Here is a 15,343-nt window from a genome sequence, read left to right as displayed (position 1 = left end):
TTTAAACTAAAAAACCTCCTTAAAGTGACAAAGGTCAATATGGGAAGGTGACCAGGAAGTAGCGAAGAGGTCAGGTAGAGATAAATCAATTTGGGTTGTAATACACTTGTGCATGGAAGCAATGCTAGGAATCTCTCTGTATAGCTATCATTATCTCAAATAGCAAAAATGCTTTGTCTTTCTTATTATTGCTTATGTCTTCTCTTCAACAAAATTGGAGAAAAGGGCAAAACAGGTTCTGCTGGAAGCAAGGGGGTGAGGAGGGAGAGGAAGGCGGTGGGGGTGGGGGGGAGAAATGATCCAAACAATGTATGCACATAAAAAAAGTAAAAAGCAAAACAAAATTATAAAACCTTGAAAGAAAATACAGAAGACCTAAATGAAACAAAAGTCTTTCCATGTTTATAGATTAGAAGGCTTAATATTAACCCATCCCCCATTAATCTACAGATTCAACACAGTGCTTGTCAGAATTGCACCTGGCTGTTTTTGGGGAGAAACTGGTAAACCAATTATAAATCTATTATGAAATTAATATGAAAATGCAAATAGTCAAAAATAACCAGCACAAATTTTGAAAAGAAAATCAAAGTTGGAAGACATACCTCATAATTTTAAAACAATCTCAAATCTACAACAATCAAGATGATATGGTACTAGCATATAGAGGTACATATAAATAAATAAAATTAAGAATTCAGAAACAAGTACATTTAGGGTCAATTTTATTATATAATTTACCATCTTAACCATTTTTTTTTTGTGGGACTGAAGTTTGAACTCAAGGCTTTGCACTTCAAAGCAGGCACTCCATCACTTGAACCACACCTCCAGCCCATTTTGCTATGGTAATTTTGGAGCTGTGTACTTGCAAACTATTTTCCTGGGTTTGCCTCAAACTGTGATCCTCCTGATCTTAGCCTCTCAAGTAGCGAGGATTATAGGCATGAGCCACTGGTACCTGGATCATCTTAATCATTTTAAAGTCTACAGTTCAATGATATTGAATGTATTCAAAATGTTGTACAACCATCACCACTATCCATCTCCATCACTCTTTTCATGTTGTAAAGCTGGAACTCTATACTCATTAAACAATAATTTTCCATTCCTCTCTTCTACCATGTCCCAAAAACCAACATTCTACTTTCTGTTTCTATGACTACTCTAAGACTGTTTGACTACTCTAAGAACTTCACCTAAGTTTGGGTTTTGATGTTATACACTTATATTTAGCATGATGTTCTCAAGTTGGGGCATATGATAGAATTTTCTCTTCTTTACTGGTTTGATAATATCCATTGTATGTCTATATCAAATTTGTTTATTCATCAAATTCATTTATCTGTTAATGGACACTTGGATTGTATCCATGTTTTAGCTATTGTGAATAATGCAACCACAAACAAGGCTGTGCAAATAACTTTTTGAGATCCCACTTTCAATTCTTTTAGGTATATATTCAGAAGTGGGAATGCTGCAAGATATGGTAAGCCTATTTTAATTTCTTGAGAAGCTTTCAGACCAATTTCCACAATATTGTGCCATTTTACCTTTCCATTAGCAAAGCACAATGGTTCCAGTTTCTCCATTTGTCAACTGTTTTTTTGTTTTTTTTGAATAGCAGTCATAAAAATAGGTATGAGGTGGTAGTCCTTTGTAGTTTTCATTTCTTTAATGACTAGAGACATTGAGCATGTGCTTGCCAGTCAACTCTATATCTTCTTTTGAGAAATGTCTACTCATTCAAAATGTCCACTTTGAATCAGGTTGTTTGTTTTCTGGTATTGTTAGTCTTAAAAGTTCTCATATCTTATAGATAATAATACCTTATCAGATGAATGATTTGCAAATGTTTTCTCCCATTCTGAAGTTGCCTTTTTATTCTGGTGGTAGTATCTTTAATACACAATTTTTAAAGATTTACATGATTTACCTAGTTTCATTTTGTCTTTGGTATCATATACATTGTAGAAACAATTGTTAAATCCAAACTTTTTCCTTATATTTTCTTCTAAAGCCTTTATACTTTTGAGTCTTATACTTAGACTTAGATATTTGACTTTGTAAAAAATTTTTTCACATAGATATTCTGTTTTCTCATCACTATTTGTCAAAAGACTGTCTTATCCCTATCGAGTGGTCTTGGTACTCTTTCCATAAGGTGCCACGTATGAGAGTTTGACCATATAGGTGAGAGATTATTACTGGGTTCTCTATAATATTACATTGGTCCACATGTTGAAAAGTGAACTATTTTGAATTTTGGAGTATTGTCAAGTCTTACAATCAAGAAGTGAGAGTCATCTAGCTTTGCTCTTTTTTTCAGTTATTTCCAGAATCCTTTGATGTTCCATATGAATTTTGGAATTCTATTCTTATTTTTAAAATGTTATTGGGATTTGATGGGTATTACGTTGGATATGTAGATGGCTTTGGGTAGTATTGACATCTTAGAATTATCAAATACTCCAATTTGTGAACATGAGATTTTTTTCCATTTATTTATATCTTCTTTGATTTTATTCAATACTGTCTTAAAGACTTCTTTGTATAAGAACTTAATGCTAAAGTATTTTATTCATTTTTGATGCCACGGTAAATTGAAGAACTTTGAACTGTTAATTCATACAATTGTTCATTGATTAAATTGTTAATTTGGTGTATTATATTGATCCAATTTCAAATGTTGAGCAATCCTTGCATCCAGAGATAAATCCCACATTCTCTTGGTGTATAATCTTTTTAATAAGCTACTGAACTTGGCTTGATCATATTTTGTTGGCATTTTGCATCACTGTTCATAAAAGTTACTGGTCTGTTGTTTCCTTTTCTTACAACATCTTTTTCTTGATAGAAGATAATGCTCTCTAAATATAGTAGGTTAAGAAGTATTCCATCATCTTCAATTTTTTGGCAAAGTTGAAGAAGGACTGATATTAGTTCTTCTTTCAGTGTTTAGTAGAATTTACCTTTGAGGCCATCACTTCTAGGGCTCTTTTTGTCAAGAGATTTTTGATTACTGATTCATTCCTCTTGCTATTTATAGAACTATTTAATGTTCTGCTTCTTTAAGACTTAGTCTTTTCAATTTGGCACATTTAAATTAGGTTATCTAATTTGTTGGTGTGTAATTCTTCATAGTACTCACTTATACTTCTTTTTATTTCTGTAGAATTGGTAGTAATGCCCCCACTTTCGTATCTTATTTTATTCATTTCAGTAATCTCTCATGTTTTCTTAATTCATCTACATAAAGATTTGCCAATTTTGTTGATCTTTTCAAAGAACCGACTTTTGATTTTATTGATTTTGTCTGTGGATTTGCTTTTTTATTTTTCTAATATCCATATAATTAACTTATGCTCTGATCTTTATTATGTCTTTCCTTATGCCAGCTTTGAGTTTAGTATTTTCTTCTTCTTTTTCTTGTTCCTTAAATTGTTAAGTTACACAGTTGATTTCTGTTTTCTTTTGTTTTTTAGTGTAAGAATTTAAAGATATGAAATTATCCATTAGCAATAATTTTGCTATATTATTTGAGTGTTGGTGTTTTGCTGTATCATTTTTATTTATCTCTAAGTATTTTTTAATTTCCCTTGTTATTTCTTCTTTGATCCATTATTTTTTTTAGGAATATGGTATTTAAATTCCACAACTTTGTGAATATTCCAGCTTTATATTGCTATTCATTTCTGACTTCATTCTGTTGCGATTTATGATATTTATCCTTTTAGTTCTATGGGCATTTAATTATGGAATATAAGGTTTGTTCTGGAGAATGTCACATGTGCACATGAGAAATAATTTATATGCTGCTGTAAAAAAAGAATGCTCTGCATATGTCTGTTAGATCTAGTCAACTTATTGTGTTACCTTTATTAGTTCCTTATTTTCTTTCAGGTTGTTCTATCTATTATTGAGAGTACAGTATTGAATTCTCCAACTATTATTGTAAGATTATCTAATTATCCTGGAAATTTTGTTAGTTTTTACTTCATACATCTTGATAATCTAACATTAGGTGTGTAAATATTTATAACTATTAGATCTTCTTGCAATGTGGAACCTGTTATGAATGTATAATATCCTTCTTTGTGTCTTGTAAACTTTGTTATTTAAATACTATTTTGTCTGACATTATTTGACCTACCCTGCTCTCATTCAGTTTCCATTTGTCCAGAGTATCTTTTGTCATCATCTCACTTTCAATATACTTGTGACTTTTAATCTCTCAAAGACAATCTATAATTGGATAAAGAGGAGTTAGACAGCATAAACGACCAACTAGGGTTTGAATAGCTATTTCTACAAAGAAGATAAACAGATTGTATAATACTTATCTTTGTAGTTCTATTGACATTTAGTATTGTGCAATATATGGTCTCTTCTGGAGAATGTCCCCTGCACATGAGAAATAATTTCTTGCATGACATCATAAGGTTAATACAACTCAACCTAACATCAATAGGTAAATATGAATCAAAACCATAATAAAGTGCAACTTCACATTCCTAGTGTAGCTAAAATTTAAAAAATAAGTATAATATGACATATTAAGGAAATGGATAGGTTAAGCTTTTCAATGTTTGTGATAAATAGTTAAATAATTCCTAAAAATTTAAACAAGTTACTATATGTCCTGGCAACTTAACTCCTAAGCTTTGTACTGTCAATAATTATATAATATGCTTATAAACATTCCTAGCAGAATTACTTATAATAGCTAAAAATAGAAAAAAATGATATAACTGCAAAATTGAATATTATTCAGTCATAGCAAAGAATGGATGTTGATATATGCATGAATATTTATAAATTTAAAAAATCTTGTGCTTGCTATATAAAGAGCCAGACACACAAGCATGTTATATAAATTGCCCAAAATAGGCAAACCTATTGGGACAGAAAGTAGGTTAGTGGTTGCTAGGAATGAGTGAGGTAAGAAAAAGGCGGGAATTCTCATGGGCATAGTATCTCATTTTAGGGTGACAAAAAATTTTCAGATTTAAATAGTGGTGGTGGTTTTAAACCTTATGTATATACTAAAAACACTGAATTGTACATTATGAACTATAAAAGTATAGTTTTATGGCAGTTGAGTTATAATAAAACAATTATAATGAATATGCATTGATTTATTAAAAGCAAGGAAAATTACAATGCTTAGTAATAAACCTGAAATTTTTACTATTCACTGGAATTGAAGACAAATGTTAGCCTTTAACATTATGTGGAAAGGATAAAGCAGTTTTCAAATTAATTTATCCATTTCCCAAGACAAAGAAACGTTTTTAGGATTATGAAGGAATGAAGAACTTGAGCCTGAGGCAAGGCCCACTGCAGTGGGACAAGGAAGTAAAATCTCTGGGTCACTTGTGGTAAACTTGTCATCTGTGGCAAAGAAAGAGAGGTTAAATGACTCAGGAGGAATAAGAAAAGAATAAACCAAAAATATGGAAAGGAATAGATTAGAAAATACTGTTTACTATGTGGTATTTATATACAATGGAATTTTATTCACCCACAAGGAAGAATGAAATTTTGTTGTTTGCAGGTAAATGGATGGAACTGGAGAACATCATCTTATGTGAAGTGGCCAGACTCAAAAGGCCAAAAGCCATGTTTTCTCTCATGTATGGAATGTACACCTAAAACAAATACAGCAGTATTATGAAAAACAGGCCATGCTAAGGGGAGGTCAAATACAAGAGAGGGAGGGTAAAAGGACATTAAGAAGGTGAATATGGTTGATGTACTTCCTATACAAGAATGAACATAGAATTTTTAAACCTGTTGAAGCCACCATGCAAAAGGGACTAAGGTAGAAAGAAGTAAAATAGAGGAAATGAACCAGTTAGGGTTATATTACATATATCCATGGAAAGGTCACTAAGAAACTCCCTGTGTAGCTATCATAAACAAACAAAAATGTCATTTCTTTCATTTACAAAATCAGAGAACAGAAGGGTGGAACAGGTCCTGCCTGGGTGGGTGGGTTAACAATGGGAGGGGGAAGGAGGTGGGGAAAGGGTGTAGGAAGGTGAATATAGTACAAATGCTGTGCACACATGTATGTAAATGGAAAAGTGATTCCAGGAATGGTGGGAGAGGGGATAAAGGAGAATGATGGAAGGGTGAATTTAAGTATGATATATTTGATATATTGTAAGAATATTTGTAAATGCCACAATGAGCCCCCACCCAGCACAACAATAAAAAAAGAAAATACTTTTTACTTCCAGTCAAATATTGTCCAGACCTATTAAGTGCTCATGAACGTGACTATTTGCAAGCCATCCCACCCAGATTTTGAGAAGCAATGGCAATTAAAATATTGTTTCATATTATATTCTCCCACAGCATATTTGGTTGTACTCTTTATAATTCCACATGCTCTACCATTGTCTCAATCCTACAAACAGATCTTTAACCTCAGGTTTTTGAAAATTGTGGAATAATTACACAGGTATAGGAGGTAAGGAAATGGAAATTTATCATAATGTCCACCTTATGAAAAATTTTGTGTTCTACATCTACCAGGCTTAGATGTTTATCAAGGGAAGACTAATATGAAAATTTCCTTGGGCTGTTAATTCATCATAAATTACAAGCATTCATATCATACTCATGCATCAAATATGCAGTAGTAATATTATTTTTAAGCTATGTTCTTATAGAGAAATACCTACTTAGAGAAATGAACTTTTAGGCCATGTCTATATGATCATACGTGTGAAAAATTTTATTATATCCATAGGCTATCTTAATTAACATCCTGTAAGAAGTAATACCAGGCTACTTCCCTGGGCATAGTCATAAAGATGTACTCCAGCAAAGAGAGTTAACATTTTTTCCTTTCTTCTTTTCCTCTTTTCCCCCAATATGATTATGTTGTGGTTATACAGCCACACCTTAACAGGCCAATTTAGTAGAACAATTAGTTAAGTTATCCCAAAGGAGGCAGCTGAATATTAAAGGAGGGAACATTTTATTTGGGTTAAAACAAGCTTAGTTTCAGTGTTTTTCATTAAAATTTAATGTGCCATGATATGTAAAAAAAAAAGAGTGTTGAAATATAGAAAACGTCCCACTTCTTTCTTTTTCCCTTTTTTACTTCCTCTTATCCTTTATCCTCCCCTTCCTTTTGTCTTTTTTGTAACTATTGATCACTAATTCATCCTAACTACCATACTATTTAAAATACTTTGTTGGAATGTCATTTGCCTTATCTGACTGTCTTCCAAAGGAAGCATGGACTACAATATTAAGTAAGTCCTCAAGATCTAGAGTAGAGTCATTTCAACAGAACCTTCTGTAATAGCAGAGATGTTCTAAACCAGCACTTTTGCCACTACTGAGCAAAAGAAATGATGCTAATTCAACCTCTGGACAACAGTTTTAATGTTATCTATTTTAATTCACCTAAAAGTAATTATTTACACATAATTAGTGACTACTATATTGAACACCACTTTGGAATTTACATTTAAATATTTTTAAGCCAATACTTAATATATCTGTATTTAATATGCTATATCAATTCTCAGACTACTCGAGTTGCTTGCTCAGTGCTCAAGGACATGTCTAGCATGCAGAAGGCTACATGCTGGTCCAGCCTCAGCACCTAAGAAGAAAAGGTAAATCCATGCACAAAATAGTAGATATGAATCATCAATAAAGTCAATTGCATGTGTAGTTTAAAAATATTCAATAGCAATAAAATAGCAGTTTATATGTGCTGCAGATGGTTTTAACATTCATAGTCTTTTGAAGTTGAAAGTTCAACAGAATTGTGGGAATAGCATCAGAAAGTTTGAGTAACTCCCTTAAGTATGACAGAATTCATGTAGGATTAATTGCAAATTCATGAAGACTTGTCAGGACAGTCCTGGGTTGGGCAGGTTTTTTTTCACTTCAGTTTGGGCAAATCTTTTTTTTTTTTTTCCTTTCCCTGGGATTACCACTTCTTTTTTTTTATTCATACATGCATACAATGTTTGGGTCATTTCTCACCCTTCCCCCACCCTCCCACTCCCTTCCCTTACCCACCCTAACCCCTTGCTACCAGGCAGAAACTATTTTGTCTCTATCTCTAATTTTGTTGAAGAGAGACTATAAGCAATAATAGGAAGGACCAAGGGTTTTTGCTAGTTGAAATAAGGATAGCTATAAGGGAGTTGACTCACATTGCTTTCCTTTACATGTGTGTTACCTTCTAAGTTAATTCTTCTCAAACTAACCTTTTCTCTAGTTCCTGGTCCCCTTCTCCTATTGGCCTCAGTTGCTTTAAAGTATCTGCTTTAGTTTCTCTGCATTAAGGACAACAAATGAGATCTAGCTGTTTGGTGTCTTACCTATCCTCATACCTTCCTTGTTCTCACTTAATCATGTGATCAAAGTCCAATCCCCTTGTTGTGTTTGCCTTTGATCTAATGTCCGCATATGAGGGAGAACATAAGATTTTTGGTCTTTTGGGCCAGGCTAACCTCACTCAGAATGATGTTCTCCAGTTCCATCCATTTACTTGCGAATGATAACATTTCATTCTTCATGGTTGTATAAAATTCCATTGTGTATAAATAAAACATTTTCTTAATCCATCATCATCATCATCATCATCATCATCATCACTAGTGGGCCATTTTGGCTGTTTCCATAACTTGGCTATTGTGAATAATGCTGCAATAAACATGGGTGTGCAGGTGTCTCTGGAGTAACCTGTGTCACATTCTTTTGGGTATATCCCCAAGAGTGGTATTGCTGGATCATATGTTAGATCAATGTTTAGATTTTTAAGAAGCCTCTAATTTTTTTCCAGAGTGGTTGTACTAGTTTACATTCCCACCAGCAGTGTAAGATGGTTCCTTTTTCCCCACATCCTCACCAACACCTGTTGTTAGTGGTGTTGCTAATGATGGCTATTCTAACAGGGCAAATCTTAATTATTTATCCTTAATAAATTTTTATTGGGATATATTCACTATATGGAGGGGATTCATAGTGGCAATTCTGATTAGACTTATATTGTACTTTTTTTACATTACCCGTCTCTTCCCCAACCCCCTCAACATGCAACTTAAAGCAATTGCAAGAGGTTTCTTAGTTCTGTTGCATATAGGTATAAGAAGTCCATCTGCCCATATACTTTCACCTTAATCATCTTCCTTCACCCTCCTTCCTCCCACTAGTATCTCCCTCCACACACTGTACCTATTTTACAGTCCTGGTTTTCATTATTAATATTTATGTTGGTGTTCAAAGGGGTGTCTCAATGTATGCCCACTGTGGGTATGCTTTACATTGGTCCATTTAACTCCTTCCATTACTCTCCCTTACCCATTTACCTCCCACCCCCCCATTTTTCAACAACTTTCAATACACATCCTTATATCCTCAAGCTTTACATATTGTTATGTGATATTACTGATGATCTACCATTTTCTTTTCCTTTCCCTCTTTCCCCAAGTTCCATAGAGTAGTTCTGCTGTTACAAAGATATTCTTCATCGAATTTCTATAAGATCATGCTTGTTTATCTTTGGATCTGTCTTCCATGCATAAAAAAATGCACCTTTTGTGTATCTTATCCTGGCTAACTTCACTTAATATGATGTCTTCCAGTTGCATCCATTTACCTTCAAACCACATGTCATTATTCCTTATGGCTGAGTAATACTCCAATGTGTATCTATGCCACAATTTCTTTCTTTTTTTTTTTTTTTTTGGGAACCATCATCTCTTTATTTTTGGGTAGTACACTGGCTGGGTTAACAAAATCAAGTCTGCCGGTGTGGGTGGAACAGACCATGCTGCTGGGCCTGAGAAAAGATGCCCCCTGAGCCCCTGCCCTGGCTGACCAGCAAGGGACAGCCACCCAAACTCGGGCCTGTTAACAGCACAAAAAGATACAAAACTCAATTCACGGCTTTCTCTCCCAAGCTTTGAAAAGCAGCAGTCCAGGCTATAAAAGTCTAGAAGCATTGCGTCAGAAGTGTTAAGTCTATAGCAAATATATCTTGTAAAAACTCAATAAATTATATCTATACATATATATATAGATATATATAACTTGTAACATCTAATAACATCTGAACCTGCATGCAGGACGGTCCTCCCTGGACACTGACTCCTGCCTAGGATACGCAATAATTAGAAGAATCTGTATGAAAACACCAGCTCACTTTGAAGTCCAAAAAAGTAAATCTTCTAAAGAAAGATCCTATAGAAATCTAATTCCCCTGCGAAAGAGGGCCAAAGGAAATTAAAAAAAAAAAAAGGCCACTAGATCCACTTCTAATTCTGAGGGTCATTTAGGTTCCAGAGGGCCGACTCGGCCCTAGGGCTGGGCTGGACATACATTCTTGGTGATCCCTCTAAACGCCGCATAAACCTTCTCAGGTGTTAATAAGTTAAAACTCTCTGTCAGGTAGCTGGCTAAATGCTATGAATGTGGGGTGGGAGGAATGGAGGCTCTGGGGGTAGATAAATAGCTTTACAAATATACAGGTCCAGGTACAATTTTTAAAACAAAACTGTGGCACCAGAGATGCCCCGTGCCCCTCCATTTGTGTCTCAGCAGCGAGTCCCCCAAGAGGGCCTCCTGTTCCCCTGGGTCTTAGCCTTTTCATCCACATATTCTTATATATATGTATGTATATATATCATATACACAGCATCTATTTATATAAATGTACACTTGCTTCTGGAATAAACCTTTCAGACAGAAGGTAAAGGCTCCCACCTTCAGGTACCCGTAATTTCAGTCTCTGAGGGGCAGGGTGGGAAGTGGGGAGGCCTGGAGTGGGGCACTGTGATGTACCTCCGAGCACAAGGTACCACTTAGGTGGGAGGCTTACCATGTGGGGCTTCCCTGCAGGCTCAGCCTTGGGCACTGGCAGGCAAGGAAGCATGGCCCTCCCTGGCCCCTTACATTCTACAACTGGAGCCTCCAGAACAAGGGCCCCTGGTGCTCCTGGCACTGGTCAGTCAGAAGGCCACTGTACAGCAGCAGAGGTTCTGGGAACCTGTGCACCCAAGGGCCATTACGACACACATGCACACACAGATACAAAGTCCTATCTGTCCATCTGCCCATCCATACCAGGCTTGGGCCAGGGCCCACTGCGCACCAGCAGCAGCAGGGTGGGCTAGGGTCTACTCTCCCATTGATGGGGGCTTGACCTGCAGAACTGGCAGCCCTTCACATCTGAGGGCCTCCACTGCTGGGTGGGGCTGGGGGCAGCAGGTCATGGGTGAACACAGAGTCGTCCCCCAAAGAGCTGGAGCTGGGGGTGTCCTGGCCACCCGGTGAGTACTGCTCAAAGGGCACAGACAAGTCCAGGTACTCGTCGGTGGATGTCACAGTGAGGATGCCGTCCAGGTCCTCCACCAACTGCTTGAAGGTGGGCCTCTGTGAAGGCACAGCATGCCAGCACTCCCTCATGATCATGTACAGGTCATGGGTGCAGTTGGCCCGCTTGTCCATACGGTGGCCCTCCTTCAGCAGCTTGAACAGCTCTTCCACGGGGATACCAGGATATGGTGAGCCTCCCAGTGTGAAGATCTCCCAGAGAAGCACCCCCGAAGGACCAGACATCACTCTGGTAGGCTCTGTCAAACAGGGCTTTGGGCTCCATCCACTTCACAGGCAGCCGGCCATTGTTGGTCTTCTTGTAGTAGTCCAGGTTATGCACATCTTGGGCCAGGCCAAAGTCTGCAATTTTCATCACGTTGTTCTCAGTCACCAACACGTTGCTGGCGGCTAGGTCCCTGTGGATACACTTCTGGGAGGCTAGGTACTCCATACCCCGGGCCACCTGGTGGGCACAGGACACCAGGTCCTTGAAGGTGAGCTGCTACTCGGGCAGCCTGCAGGCGTCGAAGGAGTAATCTATGCCTGGAGGCCGCCGTGCCGCAGGTACTCCCTCAGGTTGCCCTTGGCCCCATATTCCACCAGCACAGAGAGGGGCCTGCCCTTTGTGCAGGCCCCCAGGAGGTTGATTATGTTCTTGTGTTTGCCGATTATCTTCATCATCTCCATCTCAGGCACCAGGTCGGACAGGTCCTTGTCGGTGGCATCATCTTTCAGCATCTTCACGGCCACTGTGACAGGCTTGGCAGCACGGTCCTTGTCGATGCCGATGGCCTCCGCCATGACCACCTGGCCGAAGCAGCCCTCCCCAAGGGGCTTGCCCAAAGTCAGCAGGGCCCGAGACAGCTCCCACTTGGGGTCAGCAAGCAGTTCAAGCTCAGAGACGTTAGCCAGCATGGGACCCTCTCCCGGGGACAGCCGTGCGATGCGGACCAGCGGCGTGTTGGAGTTCATGGACGAGTTGGACTCCAAGGACACCTGTCTCTTGAGCGGGAAGCGAGAGACCTTGTGCGCCACCGTTGGGGAGCCCAAGCCCTTCTTGGGGGGACTACGCAGGCGGCAGAGTGTCACGGCTGCCACCACCAAGATGAAGAGGAAGAAGCCCACCCCATAGCTGAGGATGCCTGCATACACGTTGCCAGCCTCGTCAGCCTCCACCAGCTCCTCCTCTGCTGGCAGCACCACTAGCCACGCAGAGTGGTGAGAAAACCCGATAGAATTGCCCGGCAGGCAGGTGTATCACCCCGCGTCCTCAAAGGTGACACTGTGTAAGGACAGAACCTCTCTAGCTCCTTGTTAGTGGTGTTAGCGCCCGCCGTCTTGAGTGCCACCTGGGCCCACCTTGCTGCCGTCCACCTCCACGTGCTTGAGCCACTGGATGTGCGGCTGCGCGTCACTATACACCTTGCAGTGGAACTCCACGTCGCTGCCCAGCACCGCGGTCTGGTTGGCGGGCAGCCCCGCCTGCAGGATGGGCCGGTGCGGGGAGCGCTCTAGCACGTCCAGCGTGTATGTCTGCCGGATGCTGCCGAACTTGTTCTCCACCACGCAGGTGTAGTTGCCGCGGTCGGAGGGCACCCCGCTCTCCATGACCAGGCTCCACTGCTGGTGCCACAGCTTGATGCCCCCTATGCGATGCTCCCCGCGGAATTCCTTGCCGTTTTTCAGCCAGGAGATGGAAGGAGTAGGGTTGCCAACAGCCGGGAAGCAGAAGCGAACGGTGTTGGCAGCCGGCACAGCCAGCAGCTTCTTATCCATCCGCTCCGGCCGAGTCCAGTAAGGGGCCCCGCTGTCTTCAGCCTCGTCCTCCCCATCTTCAGCCACGTCCTCCCCATGTTCATCATCTCCTGAGGACGGAGCATCTGTTACACGTACACTGAAGCGGCAGAGCACGCGCTGAGCGAGCCGCTGCCGACAGCTGTAGGCCCCAGCGTCCTCCTGGGAGGCATTCAACACCTGCAGCCTCTGGGGCCCCACCAGGATATGGTGGGAGGACACCAGCCCTGTGCCATCCTTGACCCAGACAGTGGGGCCCATCGGGTCACCGCCAGGCGGGAGGCAGCTCAGCTCCACGATGTCCCCACTGCCAAAAGCCACCTGCTCCTGCTGGCCAGGCTCAGGCCCTGGGACCTCTGCCGCTCTCTGCACGACTCGCTGCTCTGTTCCCCGGGGGCTCCGAGGCGGCGCCAGCCACGACGGCCACGGCCACGGCCACAGCCACGCAGAGCGCGAGGGCGCAGGCCGGGGCGCCCATGGCTGGGGCGGGGGCCGCGGCGTCCCCAGGCTGCGCGCGCGTGCATGCTGCCCCCCATGGCCCGGCTAAGGAGGGCGCCGCTCCGGAGACTACGGGAGGAGGAGGAGGGCAGTTCCTTACCAGCGCCGCAGAGATGGAGCGCGTGGCCCCGCTCTTGCGCCCCGACCCTTCAGACCCCCAGCCGCCCCGCCCGCAGCCGCCGCCGCCCGGGGCTCCCCTATGCCACAATTTCTTGATCCATTCATTAGTTGTAGGGCACCTGGGTTGTTTCCAAAGCTTGGCTATTGTGAATAGTGCTCCAGTGAACATCAGTGTTCAGGTGTCTCTACTGTATTCTATCTTACATTCCTTTGGGTAGATGCTCAGAAGCAGTATTATGTGGCAGTTCTATCTCTAGTTTTTTGAGGAATCTCTTTACTGCTTTCCATATTGGTTGTACTAATTTCCATTCCCACCAACAGTGTATAAGGGTTACTATTTTGCCACATCCTCACCAGCATTTGTTGTTGTTATTAACCTTGATTATGGCCATTCCAACTGGAGTGAGATGAAATCTTAGTGTAGTTTTGATTTGCATCTCTTTGATAGACAGGGAAGCTGAACACTTCCTGTATTTACTGGCCATTTTACCTCTTCCTTTGACAGTTCCCTGTTTGGTTCTTATGCCCATTTCTTCATTGGGGTGTTGATTCTTTGGGGGCTGAGTTTTTTGAGTTCCCTGTAGATTCTGGGTATTAGTCCCTTATCGGATGAGTAGCTGACAAAGATTTTCTCCCATTCTGTGGGCTGTCTCTTGAGTCTGCTGACTGTTTTCTTGTGCTGTGTAGAAGCTTTTTAGTTTGATGCAGTCCCGTTTGTTCGTTGTTTCTCTTAGCTGCTGAGCCTTTTGAGCTCTGTTTAGGAAGTTGTTCCCTATACCTGTTTATTCCAATGTATTTCCTACTGCTTCCTGCAATGTTTCCAAGTTTCAGCCCTTATATTAAGGTCTTTGATCCACTTTGAGTTGATTCTGTACAGGGTGAAAGACAGGGATCTAATTTTAATCTTCTGCATATAGACATCTGGTTTTCCTAGCAGCATTTGCTGAAGAGGTTGTTTTTTCTCCATCATGTGTTTTGGGCTCCTTTGTCAAAGATTAGTTGGCTATAGATGCTAGGGTTTATGTCTGGATCTTCAATTCTGATACATTGGTCTTCCTGTCTATTTTTCTGCCAATACCATGCTGTTTTTATTGTTTTGGCTCTGTAATATAGTTTGAAGTCAGATATTGTGATGCCTCCAGTGTTGGACATTTTGTTCAGAATTGCTTTGACTATTTGAGGTCTTTCATGTTCCATATTTATTTCACAATTGCCTTTTCTATTTCTGTGCAGAATGTCACTGGAATTTTGATGGGGATTGTGTTGAACATGTAGATTGCTTCTGATAATTTAACCAGTTTCACAATGTTGATTCTACCAGTCAATGAGCATAGAAGGTCTTTCCATCTTCTGATGTCTTCTTCTATTTCTCTCTTCAGTGGTTTCTAGTTTTCATTAAAAAAGGCCTTTGGTTTCTTTTGTTAAATTTATTCCAACATACTTTATTGTTTTTGAGGCTATTGTAAATGGAATTATTTCCCTGATTTCTTTCTCAGTCTGTGCGTTGTTGGTATGCAGAAAAGCTACTGATTTCTTTGCTGAAAGAGTTTATAATTTCTAATAGTTATTTGGTAGT

General features: G+C 40.2%; 1 pseudogene; it reads right to left on the bottom strand.

The window, feature by feature from the left end:
* Positions 1 to 10,929: 10,929 nt before the first annotated feature.
* Positions 10,930 to 13,627, bottom strand: LOC109679915 (fibroblast growth factor receptor 3 pseudogene; annotated as a pseudogene).
* Between the last annotated feature and the right edge of the window lie 1,716 nt (positions 13,628 to 15,343).

Source organism: Castor canadensis, chromosome 13 (genome assembly GCF_047511655.1).
Source record: "Castor canadensis chromosome 13, mCasCan1.hap1v2, whole genome shotgun sequence".
NCBI classification, from domain to species: Eukaryota; Metazoa; Chordata; class Mammalia; order Rodentia; family Castoridae; genus Castor; species Castor canadensis.
Note: the sequence above shows the minus strand (reverse complement) of the source record. Positions and strands in the feature narration are given on the sequence as shown.